The following is a 15,222-nucleotide window of genomic DNA, read 5'->3' as shown; positions in this document are numbered from 1 at the left end:
GCGAAAGGAAATCACGTGCAGTTCGGACGCGCCGCGGGAAATGCATGGGGATATTTTTTGTGAGACTTTTATCAGGCATGAAATTTCGGGCCAAACTGGAAACTCAATGGAGAATATTCCCTCTCACACAAAGTGGTTTGGGCTTTCAGAGGCTTTTCTCATGCAAACTTGCTTTGATTCGATCGATTTTTGATAATGCAAGCCAATTTCTATAATCAATAACGAAGATATATGTATTGAAGCAGCCATGATATTTATAAAAAAAAACAGGCACGCACGTTAGGAGAGTTTTAAAAATAAATTAAGTATCAAGGATCAAATATAAAAATCAATGATTGTTTCTGATTGTAAACAATAAAGGGGAAACAATTAATTCACACACTTTCCCTGCCGTATATCAGCTAAATAATCGCATAATTGTTAGGCAGAATTAACTTTGGAGAATTGCCACATCGGCCGTGGAAATAATTAACCTACTCAGTTGCAATAGAAATAGGTTACAAATGAAAAATTTGTTTTCAAATCAACCAACTGAAAAAATTACAAAGCCTTAAAGGGCACATACCGACAAAAAAACCAGATGGTTCTGTTTAGTAAATCTTCTAAATCTTGAATTTTGAAAGATAACAATTTCACGTTTATTAAAACCAAATTCTGAGGCACCCAAAACACCTAATTAAGTGCAAGACAATCTTCTTTCGATGTATAAACACAAATAATTAGAATGTTTCTGGAAAATTTACGCTCAACTGGTGTATATATGGCAGCTATAGGAAATTTCTAGCGGCTGACGTGTCCAGAATAAATACAATAATTATAACTTAGCGCTTCAACAGATATTTAGGTGCAAATGTGATTCTAACCATCCTTTTTAAAACGCTGGTGCGCACTCGCGTGACCATTAATTGGCACTTGAATTTCATGAATGCCACCGTGCTCGAAAAACAATTAACAAATTATTCCACTCGCGCGCGCACACGAGTCGACGGCGGAAAAGGACCGGCGGAGCAGATCAGGCCCCGGGTGTTAATTCGTGAGCAAGCACACTTGTAACTTCATTAACGGTTTGCGGCATTTTTGCACGCGCTAAACTCCACCCGCTCGCTCGGATGGCTGGGTGGCTGGCAGCCGCAACTTGGAGTTTGTAATTTGATTTCGTTCGTTCGTTCGCGCTCGCTCGCGCGCTACCCGCCCGGCCGCTCACAGGTGGCGGACGTGATTTCGGCCGTCCGCCACCAAGTTTGCTAATAAATCATCGCAACTTTTAACTGCTGCCGAGGCTCGCTTCATTTTTCTCGCCATGTTTCCGACCGCAAATCCTGACGGGACGCGGCAAATCGCTTTTCGCGCGCAGCATCAATCGGCGCAGCACTCGCCGAAATGAGAAATAAAGCCGTGCACGGCACACGCATCCAGGTCGTGCCTCACTACGGCGTCACTGCTCGCGCGTATTGAATTATTCAAAACGAATTCTTCCTCGCCATGCGTGACTCGGCATACACAACGTGTTTTTTTCATTATTGAATTACATCATGGTATCGCGCCCCTTGTTTTCAAACGCCCAACGGCTGGCGCGCCCAAGTGTATGAAGATATCTTGCATAGTTGAGCTTGCAACAAAAAGGCACTCCCTTGAGTCCCAATCCGCGCGCCCATCAGGAAGATTGTCAATAGGCAACTCATGCGAAAGCAAATCTGAACTAGGCTGTAGATAGAATCAAACTGAGATACCGGTTGTCAACATACTGCAGGGTTCCAATCAGCTGCGTCCTGGAATCAACTTGCAAGATTATACCGATTACAAGATAACAGCAAGAAATGGCATGCAATGCTAGCAGAATACTGCAAAAACGATCAGACATATCTAAACCATTAGCCAGATAATACAGAATGAAAAGGCAAAAATGTTTGCAGAACATCTCCACTTGAAGACATTTAATTTGAATTAGCACCTTAACAGTTCAAAAAATAACAATGTTAAACATTTGGCCATAGAAAATAATTGATTGTGGAATTTGGAGTAAAATTCAAACATAAAATTTGTGTAGCCTCTAAAGTCTAAAAATGAAATCTAAATCAGAGTAATTTGTGCGAAGGCTGAACTGCTTTGGACTCTGCATCAATGTAACATAATTAGTCGGCGCGGAGTCAACGAGTCGGAAAATTTCTATTTAGCAGCGCACACGTTGCAAATTCAATAGAGGTGATAAAGAGCTCACTTGCACTGGACACGCGGAGAACCAATAAAAGTTTATTTGCTGCATGCTCACCGCGGTGGTTGTCACAGCGAGATTAATCACCGCGAATAAACCGAAGCAAAAATTATCACCGCATGCATGGCATTGTGTAATCGCAGCAGCATAACCAGTAAGCGCACACGCTTTAATCAGCCTCGATAATTTATCGCCACGCAGCAGGCGTCGTAAACAAATGAATGGTGGGCCGTGGGGTGCGATGTGTGTATAATTTAATCATAATGGCGAGCGTGCAGGATGCAACTGGAGGAGCAAAGGTCACTATCTGCATCACGCGGAGCGCAAATTAATCTCCAGAGACAGAGTTGGCGGCGGAAAACAGCCGCCGTGTTTTTTATTGCTCCTTTCCTCTACGGCGTTGCCTGGCTGACCGCCGGGAAAAATTTATTTTCCTGCAATTTCAACGTTATTGCAGTGTTAAAATGCATAATTCAACTGCGATGTGGAAAATGCAGCTCCGTCTAATCCTCTTTGGCAGCATTTTTCTGTTGCTTTTACTCAACACGATCTTTTGACAGCTTTGCTACAAGGAAAAGCCTGTATGATTCACGTTTTGTATAAATCCGCTGATTGTAGGGTGTCTTGTAGTTCAACCTACACATATTTCTTAATTACCAGTGAAACTCTGATTCACTGTTTTTGTGTAGCTAAAATTTCAAAATACAAAGCAGTTCGAGAGCATAAGATCCGAAGCCTTAAATTAGCATTGAACGAGGAAAGGAAATTGCTTTTGCGTCTAAATGCAAAAAGATAAATGATGTCAAGGAGATAATAAACGTACAGATACAAAAGAGCTATTTTAGCACAGTATAATGTCTTTGTCTCTATAGGTACGCAAAACAAGAACGCGCTCTTTCCACAGAGATGTTCCCAAATTTATCTTTTGTTATTGTTTTTGCTGAACGGAGTTTTCATGCTAGTCTAGGCCTAATTTTCTCCTTTTTCAATTATAGACCATGAAGAAATTCTAGATGGTGGGTGATCAATAATGGCGACGAAAACGGGGTCGGGTGTCTAAAATAAAATTAGAAAAATGCGCCCATTTTTCACGAGGCACATCCATTTTGCTTTTTCCTGCGAATTTCACACCAGTGCGCGTTTTTCTTGCTCGCTCTCGCGACTCATGGCTCACTTCCAAAAGGACGGCGGCGGCGGCCCCGACAATCTCTTTTTGCGCCTGGGGCTGCTTCTTGCGCGCACCCTGGCCGGCCGGCCGGCTGGCTGCTCCGAATTCATGCTCTGCTCTCTTCTCTGATATGCTGCAAGGTGCCAGCAATTATGCATGAGCACTCACTCGCGCTCTGCAGCACAGCTTTGCCTCTGCGGAGACGTAGAAAAAGAGTTAGGTATAATTTTTGCGCTCATCCCTCACACACACACACACACGACGTCATTGCAAGCGACATGCACGTTAGTAGTTTTTTGCGGTTCCCGGGAGAGTTGTCCACTCGTATGGAACGAGTTGCCGGTCGGCTCGCTCTGCTCTTTTTGCATTCTGCTGAGGTGCACAAGCAGCCCCTGGAGCGACGCAAATCGTTTTAACTTCGCCCCTTTAGCTTATTTAATTTATAATTTGCAGGTGGCGTGAATTTTTAAACCACGCGCTTCCGCGCCGTAAAAAGAGGCAGGTGCGTGTCTTGCGCCCTTTTTTCGTCTCGGTTTCATCAACTCTCGCGCTCGTTTTCGCCGAGTGCATGCATCGGAGATGGCGAATTTTGGGTTGTGGATATTAGTTTCCCCCAGTTTTATTGGGCTCCGAGGAGTCGTAATTTTGGCCAGATAAAAAGTTTTTGGTCCTCAACTAGTTTTGCTTAATTAACCAAGCACGGCTCCTTAGATGTTAAGAATTTGATTTTATGACCTCAGCCTCATTACTGCTCCTGCGATTTAAAAATTCTCGCTCGATGAGGTCTACTGCCGTAGAATTATTCTGAAAATTATCTCTTGGGTGAGTAGTGAAGCGAAATATAAACAGAGAGTCACGTTCTACCGTCACTGTGTGCTAGAAAAATTATTTTTCATTTTTAACGAGTTCCAAGTGTTATTGTACACCGAGTGTCTCTAGATTAAATTTTTTACAATGCAAAACTTGTGCAAATGAGCGCTCCGTGCGCAATATCTCATCTCGTTTGTTTCATCACAGTGGACTGAAATTCCATCCCTGGCGGCGAAATTTTTAATGCGCGCTCCAAGGAGTTTGCTCGGCAAGTAGGAGTCAAATTAAGGCGCTGCCAAGTGTGTATCGCGCGCGACGACGGCGCAGAGAAAAATTAAAAGCACATCAGCAGTGAGTGGAGAAAAAATGTCTTTCTTTCCTTCTCTCTCTCCATTTTTTTTTAATCTGCTGAAAGCAAACACGGAAACAGAAATACATCGCGCTGTTTTTCAGCTGTCATTTCTCCTCACCCCGAGAGCCAAGCCGGCGGAGAGAATCTGAGACGGATTTTGTACATTTCCACACTCCAGCCGTTGGCAAGTTGATAAGGAACTGTTAGTTTCGCACCTCGCTAGCGTAAGACGCAGGATTCGAAACTTTGGGCTGTGTTATGCAAATGCCGGGACGGCTGCGTGTGTCATAATACTGGCAGGAGTGAAATGAAATTCGGCTCGGCATGCATAATTAGCGCGAAAGTGGAGGAAGAGAGCGAGAGAAAGGCACTCTACGGGCGCGAGTTGAAGCAAGAAGCCACCGCGCGACTGGATGCCAACTTGACACTCTTGCGCTCGCCGCCGTGCAATAGCATAGTTAGTTGTTGGCTCCGAATCCCGAGCCTGTTATTTATTGCCGGAGCCGCGCTGCAAAACGACCGAGACGACCTCCATTTGCAGCGAAATAAAATTTATTCCCGAGCGCACGCTATATATGCTCGAGCCGGCTTCTGCTTTCCAATTTTAAACCGTTTGTTCTGAATGGCCTGGAAATGGTGAAAAATGCTCCATCTTTTTAAATTAGCGGAGACCTGAGTTGTTGCCAGTTGCCACACGGTTGCGGAATACGAACAAACCGTCAAGGATAAATTACGAGAACCAAGCTGCCACATAAATTTTAGATAGCAAAAATACTATTTGATACGGTAAGACAAAAATTTTATTAATAGGTCTCAACTCTAGGAAGGTCAGCTTAAGTGAATAATGTATGACATATGATTAAAAATTATCTCGTGAAGGGCAACAACTATTCCAGTCCCCAGGCCTCGTCATATTTTTCATCTAGAAATAAAATCCGCACTGAAAACGATCAACTGAACACACTGATTATGAGAATAACTATTAGCAAGTGTTGAAATGTTGTGGAAATCCCGCCAATTTAATAATTCAACTGCCCAAATTTTCTTCATTTATTTGAATTGTCCAATTCTGCTTCTAATATCTTGAAAAATCGGAATGATCGAGAACAGGAAAATTTGTTTTTTATTTTAATAAAGTCTGCTATACTGTTGGTATGTTAATAGTTTATTTAACAGGACGTAAATGCACTGGAATAATCATTTTTAATTGGATCAAATGACTGTCGCACATCCCCCGACCATTTTAGAAATGTTCACATCTTTGTAATTGTGTCCCAGAGCTTATTTGCTTTGCCCTTTGTGCAGTATAGAGCACCAAGTTAAGTGGACTGGCCTTAATTTTTAATGCCACTGCATGCATTTCTTGCGAAACACGAGCGAATACGGCCGACTTATTTGTTTGCCAATCCCGGTGAAATTCCTTGTAAGATCGCCCCTTTGTGCATCGCAGCTCGCTTTAATTACTTAGCTGCCAGCACAAAAGAAGCACAGATGAGCAAGCATAGGCGTCGCATCGCGTTGGTGTCGTTCAAAATGAGAGAATAAGACACATATGCAGTTGCCCATAATAGGATTCGTTCTTGCTAAAATAATGGAGCAGAAAGCCGAGTTACGCGCGTGAATGAGGTGTGGAATATCTCCGTTAATTGCACCAGAGGACGTCGGGTGGGAAAACTGAAAAGATGACGTCGTCAGAAACTTGTCTTGTTCGCCAACGCTGGCGGAATTATTTAAGCTGCACGCGTCAGGCTTAATTATTGAAATTACGGTGCTGTTCAATTAAAAGAGCTCGCGCGCCTGCCATTCAAATTAGCGGAACATTTATTTTCGCGTTAGCCCGTCTGAAATTCAGACCGGTTGCACGCTCTTCCGACCGAAACTTTTATATTGTTTAGCTGCTGGCGCTTTTATAATCCTTCGTGATTGGCAAATTTGGTGCCTCAAAAGCAGCGCCGTTTCTAATTTTGATACTGCTGCGCGACGAGCAACAACTCTTGGCTTTACGCTTGATCAAACATTATACGTTCGTGAGTTTGAATCAACTTTGCGCCGAGCCATTATGTGCTTAATCCAACGAGCTTGGCAATAAACTGAAAGACGGTCATAAAAATAGCTCCGCGTGGAATTAGCTGGGTGGATTTCCCGAGCTCCTTTAGCGTAATGAATCCTAACAAATGCTCACTTTTCCTCGTCTAATGTTGCAGAAGGGAAACAGTCAGCCGACCGGCAGGCAAACACACACAAGAAGTAACAGCGTCGACTGCATTCTTGGTCAAAAGTAAGTAAATTTATGTGTGGCCAGAATTTATTTATACACCACGCGGTCGTCCTCTTTTGTGGTGGGACAAACTTCCGCGTTGCCCCGGCCCGACTGGTTCAATTGCGTGAGAGAGTCTGAAGCTCGCTGACCGCAATTTGGAATTCAGCTTTGCTCACAGGCCCAACTTTTCGGACGTGATAAATATGTATGTACAGAACATTGCCTGAAATTGCGTTTTTAGGGGACGCAATCGATTTGTGAGGTCCAAAATCTGCTGCAATACCGATTGATCTCGATAAATAAGGGGCTTCATCGAACCTTCAAATGGATAGGAGTATTTTTTCTCTTTTTCTAAGCGCCAGACTGGATAGTGAAAGGTAAGGGATGAAGGTAATTCAAATGAAAAGGATTTTTTTTTAAAAAAAGTGGATGCAACGGATACAACAAAAACATGTTCGTCAATAATTGAACTCAAAACAATTTGGACAAAACTTTAGCAAGTCATTCCAATACATATCGCAATTGGTGCATTCTATAAAACGGCGTCCCGCACCCGCACCCGATTTTATTATTGATTTTTAATGGGCGCGTGCGGCTGCTTGAAAGGGGAATCACGCTTTTGAATGCAAAAGCAGACAGAGGCTCCTTGCTAGCTTCTGCCGGGTTGATGGATTGGCCGATGTTTAGAATTAAAATCACGTTTCGGGCGGAACAGCGGGGCTTGCGGCATTTATAAGTCAATTTAAATGCATAAAAAGGGCGGCGCGCTTTTATCTAGCTACTCGGGCCCGGCAGCAGGTAGACAAAAGTGTGTCTGATTAAGTCACAAGCCTTTACCTGCCTCGGCGCTCTTTCATCTTTTTTGCCAAAGAGATTTGCTCCCTCAGCCAAATTTTTTTATTACGCACACCCGCCTCTTTTTTTTCCTCCCAGCCAGTTCCGAGAGAAAACAGTTATGAAAGATCGATTGTTGAGCTCGTAAAACCACGTTAGCTTTTTATTCAATAACGCACGGGCTAAGCAAACCTCTGTTTATGACGTGGTTCGATTCGGTATGGAATTTTAGTACGCGTAGATAAGAACTGTTTTCCTTTCCCGACACGAAAAAATCGTCGCGTCTAATGGTCCGCGAGCTATTTTTTCGCCCACATACTCGTGTGTGCGAGTCGCGGCGGTTCATGCGGGCGCAATGTGTCTGGTAAAAAAGTGGGTTTATCACGGCAAAAACACACACACACACACACACACTGAGACATCCGCAGGAATAAAAATGGAGCCAGCATATTCAGCAGCCGTCAAGACCTCGCGTTTAAAAATGTGCACACGCGCGTCTCATCCGCTATTCCACGTCCTTTGTTGCCTTTTCCCCGCACCATTCCGGCGGTCGCCCTTGCAGCAAAACGATAACTGGTCCGAGGGATGAAATATTAAATAAGCCCGTTCTCGACTCTCTTGTCCTCGGCAGATTCTCTGGAAATTCGAAAACATCCTGACGGATGAACGGGCACATTAAAAGAATGCACGCACGCGGCAAACGTTGCAGTCTCGGCACGTTTCCCTCGTGTTTTCCGCGTTTATTCAAAAAATTTCGGCCTCATTGGAATGCGTGAGTCGTGGCAACAATGAAGACGTCAAACGGCATTCATTGATTTATTTCTGCGTGACGGGGGGCACACGCTATTTGCATTGCTGATAAACCAATCGCTCTCGTCGCCGCCCGCCCGCGCTCGTTCGCTCATTGCCGACTGTGTCAAGTGTTTGCGCCCGCGAGAGCTCGCAAAAATATTACCGTATTTTCCCTACGCTCCGATTAAAAACAGGACTGTTGCCAAGACCGCTGTTTACTTATCGTCAGCCAAAAAACAACGGATGCTTGAGTTTCCAGGAAAAGTGCCGTGAATGGATTTTTTATTTGCGAATGATCGAGCGGTATTGCTTCAAAGTTTAAACAACAACAGTGTTTAAATTTTGGTTGATATGCATCGTTGATTTTTGTATTTTTTCAACCTGGGACTGTATTTACTTTGGTACAATCCAACCCTCCATAGATTTAGCGGATGTATTAGAGAGGAAAACAACCCTGTGGCATCAGATAAAAGCTCATATTTATTTTTTTAACTCTGATACAAAACCTTGGTTGCCTTTAATACATTTATTTCACATTAAAAAATATTCCATTGTGAATAATTTGGATTATCGTTAAGTTTTCCTAACTTGATTTCAAATTCGTTTTCCGCCTCAAAAACGCTTTGCCGAGATTGCGTTCTCGCGACGAGAAGGAGTTTGCTTTGGATTTTAATCTGCTCTTCACGGCTGCACGCGGGGCTGGCGGAGGGCGGGCAGGCAGAGGAATCATTACTTTCTATTGGCGTCGCACCAGAGAGGCAGAGAACGCGGCTTATACACGTACGCGAGCAAATAGAATGGCTGACGAGAGGAAGAATCCGAGGAGAGCGTCTTCGACGAGCATGGTGCCCTCCATGAATATTTAAAAGCATTACCAACAAGTTAGTAAGTGCATTCGAACTAATCAGGCATTAACCTTGCCTCTGCTCTAGACGGCGTCGCCTGCTTCCGATCGTTAACAATGACCGCGAGCAAATTCGAAATAATTCATTCGTCTGATGGGATTCACAAGCGAAAGTCTTGTTTGCATTTTATACGCTTTCATTTCGCCTAAATTGTTTCATTAGCGCGAACAAACCCATTTTACAAAATCAATCATTCGCAATCGTGAAAATCGACTGAGTCTCACACAGCGTCATTAGCAGCGTCAGATAATTTCTGCAGAGAGTTGGAAATTAATTTCATTCCTGGAACTTTTCAGCAACTCATTCGACATTTGAAAATTGACGTTGATAAATCGCAGCATAGGACTCTTTACCGCAGCTGGATTGGAAAGTTTTTAATTTTGTGATACAGCTAGCAAGAAGCAGGGGTACTCATGAATATTAATCGGCTTCCAGGAAATAGGGATGAATTATTCTACAAAATCTCTCTATCCAATCAAAATTCCAATTTATGGAGTTTTGTTCAAGCCTTCCTGGAAGCGTTCGGAGCGATATATTTATGCGTTTTGACTACGCAGCGTTGCAACCGACATTGATAAATTCTAAACCTATTAGTACATATATAGATGCCAAATTGGTAAATTACGACCGCTTGTAATTAAACCAATTAGCGCTGCTTGTGGCCATGCGAGTGGGCAAAAGACCAATCACCTCGAAGCGGTTGCACCCTCATGAATATTCGGCAGCACGGCCAGAGGAGGCCACAGTGGAAAGCGAGGGGTCGTCGGCGACGGTTAATAATAGAACTGGCCGGTCGACGTTTGCTCTTATTAGTGTCATTGCCGGCGGCGTCGCTGCTTGTTGTTTGTCGTTTGACCGACAACCGTGGTCATTTGAGTTGCAAATAGTTTTCGGGTGCGAACTCGGCCTCTTTGTCCGTCGGCCCGGCTTTTCCGCAGAACGCTAAATATTGACACAAACCCGTTCATTTGGCGTCCGCTCCAAACCTGATATGTAAGAAAGGCAGGCTGCGGTTTTTGCAGGCCTCGCCGACTCAAAGGGTACACGGTGGCCGGGTCAATGTTTGCCGCCGTTTAATTATTTGCTCGAACATTCACTTTGAGGGTGTAGCGAGGTGCGATCGCGAGAGTCTGCTGAGATTAAAAACGCTTGCCAGCTGTGAAAATTCAGACGCCACTCTAAAAATCGGTCGCTTTTCGTTACGAGTCCCCGTGGCTACAATTCTGCCAGCGCAAAAAGTGAAAAGTGTCGTTAGCTTGGCATTAGTGATTATAACGAGTCGCAATGCGTCCGCCGCCCCACGCGTCTGACCTGTTTTCAACTCTTTCAAGTGTTTGCAACCCGCGTCACTCAAATACCAAGCGGGTTGCATAAATACACACAGGCCAGTGGGTCTGAAAAGGTCCGTGCAAAACTGCTGAGGGATTTAAAAATAAACAAATAAACAAAAGTTAGCAAGAGCAGCTGTTCTGATTTTTCGTTTTTGCAACATTAAATAGTTAAATAAAACGTTTGTGTCACATTTAAACAGGTTGTTTTATCTAATTTCAAGATGAAAAGCTTTTCATACGTCTCTTTTATATTAAAAAGTAACAAAGAGAGACGAAGATTTGAGGTAAACCAGATAATCTTCTGTAATCATTCTCATCTTTTTCTCTTCCCCGCGGCTTCTGCTCCATTTTATATTTCAGCCAGCTGATTAGGGATAAAAAGCTATTTTTCTGTAATGTTTTCAACTTTCTCCGCTTCAAAGAAGCAAAAACAGGTTTCAAAAGGATAAAAAATCAGAATTAGAAGCATTTAATAGCGAAATATTTGATAGCCTTAATAAATAAACGATCAAAGGCTAAAGTTTCTTCCAAAAGATAATTTCAGCGCTGCACCGAAGTGGAAAGTTTTGAAATTTGCAAAGGCGGCCGCACTCGAGGCAAAATTTGAATGCGAGTAATCAGGCTCACTTCACGTCAAACTCGCATCAAGCTTAAGTAATGTGTGTATTAGCTGTGAGCGAGGCAAGTTTTTAAGCACCTGCAAGACGCAGCTGAGGTGGAAGGGAGGCAGGGGGTATTGTTCAGCAAAATGTGGCCGAACGAGAGAGGGGGGGGGGGGGAAGCGCGATGTTAAGGTAAAGTGATGTGACGTGTAAGCTGGTTTGTATCACGAGAGGGTGTGTGGTTCTCAAGGGGGACAAGGGACAAGTGAATGTGAGCGCTGCAGGCACTTTGCCGCGCACAAATAATTTAACCTGACGAAATTGAAACTGCGGATCACTTTGCGGAGACCGAATTATCTCTGAAATGCAGACACGAATTCCCTATAATGGACCAATCCACGTGGGTGACGAACATTCTAAGCGATGGAAATCCGTGTGACATCAAATGGATTGAATCTCTCAATGTCAGCACAAATGCTGCCAGTTTGTCTCAATCAACTCAATATAAATTTGTATTTAAGGGATCGTGACAATTTTATTGTTCTAGTTTAAAAATGTCAAAAAAAATTTATTGTACATTGAAATAAAATAAATTGCTCTACTTTATTTGCGTAAATATTTGGTACAACGTTGTAATATCTCACGTGCTGTCCGAACATTTGCAAAAATGTCAAATTCTGAATTGGCTGGACTCAAAATGTTTTCAAACAATATAATATGAATTAAAAATAAACTTTTAACTTTCTCTCTTGCCTTGAGTTTGGAAAATCGTGCATTGCAAAGTTTATCAAGTAGTTCGCAGCCACTGATCTGTGAGGTAATAGCTCCATACTCGCACCGTTCACTTAAAATGAAAGGAACGCCGTGGGAAATAGGTCACGAGTTGGGGGAGCTATTTAATTTGCCGATTTGCCAGCTCACTCGCTCTCTCTTTCTGACGAGAGCAAGAAGAGCTTTCCCTCTTTCCTGTTTGTTCTCGTCTCTTCGATTGCCTTTCCCTCGTTGTTTGATGAAAAAAAGCGCAGGATCAAGAGCAAGAGCGCGGTTGTAAAAAATAAACAGCACGGAGGGAAGGAAGCGAGCCCTGAAACTAGCTGTTGTGCGAAAGGCTGCGGACATCATCCCTCTGAGAGTGTGTTTGTGTGTGCGGGGCTAGGGGGAAACAAAGGCCGGAATTATTGTTCAGTGTCGCTGCAATGCAATGCCTCTTTTACTCCGTCTTGGGCACAACTCGTAAAACAAGAGTGTTGCTCGTTTTCGGCGCGAGTTGATTCACATCAGGATTTCTTCCTCATTCCAACTTGTTTTGGAAATTGCTCCATCGTCTGAAAAGCATGGCTCGCTTCGTGCTAACCTAGCTGATATATACGCTAAATTTGACCCATCAAGCGCAGACATTCCTGAGCTTGTAGCCATTTTTCGTCTTTCTGCTTGGATTACTTGCCGCGGCCCTCTCAGTCCTTGAAATTGAAAAAAAGAGCCAGATTTTTTTAACAAGATTTTATACGATTAAAATTGTCTTCTTTGCACACGGAAAACAAAAAGTCATAATTCAAAATATGTCCATTTCCTCGTGTAAATCGCTTCTTCATGCAAATCTTAACATCTCGAGCAAGTTATGCGGCCAGGTTTCCAAATTGGACGCCTAACTTGGGGTGGAAATTCACCTCCGTTATGGCAATGCGGACGGAAAGTTTAATGAAATTTATGCCACGTCCGCAATTTTCCGGCCTACTGCAAATTAAACGGTCAACCAGCCTAACTGAGCATCCCATTTTATTGTGTGTGATTTTGCGTCAGAGTCGTTCGTTCGTTTGTCTGCTGCTGCTGCTGCACATTCATATCACCCGGCGTATTGTTCCATTTCAGTGTGACTTTTGCGTAGTTTGCAAACCGGTTTCCACTGCTGGTGCTTTTGAATTGAATTAAAAGCCGTGACCTGCTGACTGTCGCGCACAAACTCGAATTAACAAGCCAGCTCAGCTTTTTATCCGAGCGGCGGCTGAGTTTATTATTTATACACACACACACACACACTGCTCTTCTCTCTTTCCCTCCCTCGTCGCTCATCCTGATGCCTTCTTCTTGATTAAGATAATTATTTGCTCCGTGAGAATTCTTAAGCTCGTCACGTTCGCAGCTCGCAGGCAGACGTCCGACGCGCGTCAAAATGAAAACGACTGAGAAACGAGTCGGTTAATGAACCGTCTGCATAACTAACAACAGCCCGAGGAATGTTTGCTCTATTTCGTCTGGAGGCAGGTTCGTTTGACGAAGGGGTCGACGAGAGCCATTGGAACTGAGCTCTTTAATCTTCGTTTTAAGCAGAAATCTGATTGCATCACTCGGACGAAGTCTTCCGTAATTAGTTATTCTTTTGATATGTGATATGAGTTTTAGAAAAGGAATAAAAGATTGTAAGTTTGTTGCAGAAGAATAAACATTATGTGATTTTCAACGAACAGGCCAAGAATTTAAAACCATATTTAACTTAAATTTAAAATAAATAAATATAATTTGTTGCTTATTATTAATTCTCCGGAGATGCAACTAAACATCCAATAGCTCGCAGAGGTTACAAAATGAGGTTCCCTTTGTAGATGTGGAGCTGAATTACCATGTCGGCGCATGATGATAATCTTAAGCCCATTGTCAAGAAGTCCGACTGGAAGAACCGTATTAAAATAACTCCGAGTTGATGGATGCTCTGGTTAGCGAGTAACTACCACGAATAAAACTAGCAGAGCGAAAAAAGCTTGTTGCTGAAACTAATTGGCAATTATGGATGAACAGTCTGAACAGGATTAAGGGAATCGATATCATTAGCTGCAACTGCTCTTATTAATTTTGAAAAACATCTCAGGCACGATTAAATTCGAAAAGCTTGAAGGATTATCATTACACATTTACACACACTGCAGCAGTTTCGTCATTAATTAAATCTCAGTTCGTAAAACATACCAAATCCAACGAAATGCGTGTGCGTGAGTGCGCCTTCTCACTCACGCACACACAGAGAAATAATAATTTAATTCCTCTGCAGCAGCAGCAGCTTCATTACGAGAGAGCGGCAAGAATAATCCTCGTCTGCAAAAGCCACAAGTTGGCCGCGGGCGTCACTGCACAAAGCGCGTTTTATTTAAAACACGGCCTATTTTGGAGGGCTTGCGCTCTCTCTCTCTCTCTCTCTCTCTCTCTCTCTCTCTCTCTCTCGCGTCTGAAATATGGCTGTCCACCGCACCAGTGCGCGATACACGCTGCTCTCATTTATCTCGCGGCATAAATATTGCGCTCGCTGAATGTGACAGCCGAGCATATCATAATTGTGTAGCGCGCTCACACAGAGGGGCGTCGTCGCAGCGTGTGTGTGTGTGTGTGTTTTGTCTGTCTGTCTGTGCGAGAATGTGTGCCACATCAAGAGCAACGGCAGCCCTCAAAGAAAGCATGCATAATGTAATTGTAGAACGCCGGCCGGCCGGCCAGCCGACTATGGCCATGTTGTGTGTCCTTTTGGCTGCGAGCAAACACAGCCACGGCCCACGATTCGACCTCTGACAGAGAGGACTGTTAATCCCATTAATCCTCAAGTGGAGCCGCACTCAACGTCCGAATACGCCCGCGAATTGCACCGGTTTAAGGTCAATTGGGCGCAAAACATGTCAAATAATGTATAGAAGGCGAATTATAAATGTTCACTTTTTAAAATACTTGAATTTATTGTAAGTTTCAAGCTGCTCCACTTGATGTAATGCACGGAGGAAGAGAGGCAAAAGAGAAATTTTTGAAACAAATCTTTAAAATTCCAGCAATGGGACAGCCACTGTTGCAGCCCCTCAGGCCTGTTCAGCAGTATTTTGAAAAAATTGATGAAAATCTGAAAAATAAAAATTGTAAACAAATTTTTTGATAGATTTTTATGAACTAGGAAAATTTGATAAAAAATGTAACTTCCTTTT

At 43.3% G+C, this 15,222-nt stretch overlaps 1 protein-coding gene across 1 annotated transcript in view; it reads left to right on the top strand.

The window, feature by feature from the left end:
* The window catches only part of LOC135947785 (uncharacterized), a 117,017-nt gene that overhangs the window by 37,196 nt on the left and 64,599 nt on the right, over nt 1–15,222 (top strand). Inside the window, exon 2 of the mRNA XM_065496722.1 lies at nt 6,747–6,820. The gene's annotated coding sequence lies outside the window, so the exon portion shown is untranslated. The remainder of the gene's footprint in view (nt 1–6,746; nt 6,821–15,222) is intronic.

This window comes from Cloeon dipterum, chromosome 1, assembly GCF_949628265.1.
Source record: "Cloeon dipterum chromosome 1, ieCloDipt1.1, whole genome shotgun sequence".
In the NCBI taxonomy this organism is placed as follows: Eukaryota; Metazoa; Arthropoda; class Insecta; order Ephemeroptera; family Baetidae; genus Cloeon; species Cloeon dipterum.
The sequence above is the reverse complement of the archived record's forward strand: the minus strand, read 5'-3'. Positions and strand labels throughout refer to the sequence as shown.